The sequence below is a fragment of the Dipteris shenzhenensis genome, chromosome 22, assembly GCF_047967505.1.
Source record: "Dipteris shenzhenensis isolate YYH24624 ecotype China chromosome 22, Dip_SZ_1.0, whole genome shotgun sequence".
In the NCBI taxonomy this organism is placed as follows: Eukaryota; Viridiplantae; Streptophyta; class Polypodiopsida; order Gleicheniales; family Dipteridaceae; genus Dipteris; species Dipteris shenzhenensis.
The window spans coordinates 37,014,557-37,017,709 of NC_141617.1; positions in this window are offsets into that span (position 1 = coordinate 37,014,557).

Genomic DNA, 3,153 nt, shown 5'->3' on the forward strand with positions numbered 1-3,153 from the left:
CAATCAGTTTTGCTAGATGACTTTAGAGCTAGTGTACAATGAAAATGACCAAACTTTCCACATAACCAATTGTTGTAAAGATTTTACTAACACATGATAAGGACCTTGATTATTCTTAAGAATCAATTGAAAGTAGAAGCAAAGAAGAATGTCTCCTTGTGGTTAATATCTAATTATAGAACACTTGTTTTCTTTTATATTAAAAGGTGCACATGGTATCATTTTCATAAGAGAAACCACTATCCCAATTTTTCTTTGATGTATACTTACTCATTTGAATTAAGGAAAGCACATGAGATTAATTAACATGCTTTCAACACCATGTAGAAAAACCTGATATATGTACATGTTTTTTTATGCACACAACATCAAATACAACTACATACTTTAATACTTGCAACATCTTCTTGGCATCATCCACAACAATATTAGCAATCCAATTTTTTGCAACATCTTCTTAGAATCATCCACAACAATATTAGCAATCCAATTTTTTGACTGATCTTCTGAAATTTCATTTAGGGAACATTCAGTCCTTAAATCACTTGCCTTCCTTTAATTCAACTAGATCCCTCCCCTCGCTTACGACTAGTTTACATGATAAGTATGGGGTTACTATGGAATTAAGGAGACACACTCCCAATGGGGTTACTAGTTTATATGATAAGTATGGAAGTAAGGAGACACACTACACAAAAGACTAAGATTTTGTGGATCTAACGTCTACCTCCTCTTTGTATATGCCCCTTTAGCTTTTGCTACCATTGTACATATTTTAGCATCTAGCATTTTTGGTGGAAAAGGATGTACTATTCAATAAAAAGATGAAAAAGTTGAAAGCTATGAAAATGACTAAACAATCTCTCTCTCTCTCTCTCTCTCTCCATTCAATTAATCATTAACTTATGTAGGTGGTTTACAAACTTGTTCACCTTAGTTTAATAAAGGTAACTTGGCCTCCTTTTGTAAAGGTAAATTTAGATGCTAAATTATTTTCACAGATTTTTAATACTACTCATACAAGTAGATTGTAACCAAAGTGAACGTTGCATTGGAATAAGAAATATATTTTAAACAAATATCAAATATGCTACATTAGGATTAAGAAGGTATAAACTTAGATTGCTACCTCCCCTCACCTATTTTGTTGAAATATATACTTTTGAATCTTCATTATCATACTATATATTCTTAAGATCATTAGTCATTTATTTCTCAGTTAAGCAAGGTGCTAAATAAGGAGATTTTTTTGAATTTGGGTTGGTGGTGTTAAGGATACATTTGAACAAAATTTTTTTGGAACATTAACCACATTGAAATGTCCGACAAAGAGATTATCGTCGTTGCTATAAGAAGCAATAAAGAAAGGATGCTAGTGGAATATATACAATACCACTTGATTGATTGCTTTATTTTGTGATAGAAGAACCTTTACCACAGCATGAAGTAGTCTAGTTGTGCTAAAAGGGGTCATGACAGAAAGGTGAAAGAGTTGTTGTAAAGGCGATGTGCATGTCAAAGAGGAAATGTCAAAGGGGAAAATTCAAATCGGATGACATTAAGTAGTAAATGAAAATAAGATTACAATCAAAAGGTTTATAATTAAAAATGATAAGAGTGTAGATTGGGATAAGAAGTGCAAAAGCAACGTGCCTTTACCACCATAAAATAGATTAATTGGATTTCATGTGTGATCCAAGTGCATGCACATGTTATGGTTTTCACATGGGAAAAGAGATCAAAGCTTCCCAACAAGATGAAAGTATCCTAATTTCCCTTAAGAAATGTTCTCTTGAATTTTTTCCTTGATGAAAATAAATAAGCTTATTCCATGGTTGTACACGATATACTTTCTATCAATTGATCAATAACGAGAAAGCTATTAATTGAAAATCTAAGTAGACATGTGAACATATACTCCAAAAAGGTACAAAAAACAAGTAATATCTTGCACTTTGTTCTTGTAGTTGACCTTTCGATGATAAGTACTTGTAGGATGAAATCATGTAAAGGGCATGACGTAAGCGACTAAATGGGGTTGGGTTGGGCATCAACATTGTCCCCAATAGAAGTCATGGCCCATCAATTCTATAGATGAGCAAGCATATTAGATTCTTTCGTTTACAAGCACCTATAGGACAAGCTTGTTGGTGGTCATAGTTCAGAAATCATTGTTGATATTATGGACTTTTGTCTTGCCATGGAAGGGTCATCGGATTATATTGTAATCCGTGTGATGGGCACCCAATTATGTTTGAATAGATGTGGGATTATGTTTTTTTAATGATGGGCACACAATTGCTTTAGAAATGGTTAAACAATTGTCTTGATCCTTCTCTGGCATGTACTCTTCTCCCTAGTTGACCCGTTCCCTTTTGTAGATCTCCACCTTTTTCACTTTGAGGTCCACTTTGGTGGTTTCTCATTGCTCCATTCTCCACCTCAAGATGTGTCATTGTAAATGATCCCTTCCACTCACCCTCTTCTTATTCCCTTTATCCCCCTAATAGTTTCTTTACTCAGTTGGTACCTCCTTAAAGATTAAATTTTTAGACTTGGTAAGGTTATTATGGAACAAACTTACATTTCATACTTATTACATAGTGCCTTGTGAGTTAGTGGTTAATCACAATCTTCCAAATTACCTATTTTCTAATGCTAAGTATTGCATTTGGTCAAAATAGTAGGTAGCAACGTAATGTACGTAGCCATGTTTTGATATTGTATACAATATGTAAGAGATCTAGCTAACCCTGAACATTACCTCTTATATATAATTTCCAAAGATAATGAGACTCGCGTAATAAGGGAAGGGATGATCTACATTTAAGTCATGTTGGTGTTTTGAAAGTATGTATAGATATATTGTGAAGACATGCAAGGTTGGTTGAGCATTGGAAACCATATAAGAAGTCATGTGTCCATAATTGGCATTCCTCGGTCCGAACAAAAGCTACTAGTAGCTTGTACAACGGGCAAGCAATGTATGCATAAAAGAGTACCTGATTCGATAGGATGAAAACAACCTATGCATAAAAGAGTACGTGATTCGATAGAATGTAAAAAACCTATGCAAGCTTTCTTGCTTGAAATTCGTTGTGTTACGGATCCATTAGCTAGAGACAAGGCTCTATGCACACAAACACCTTGTAT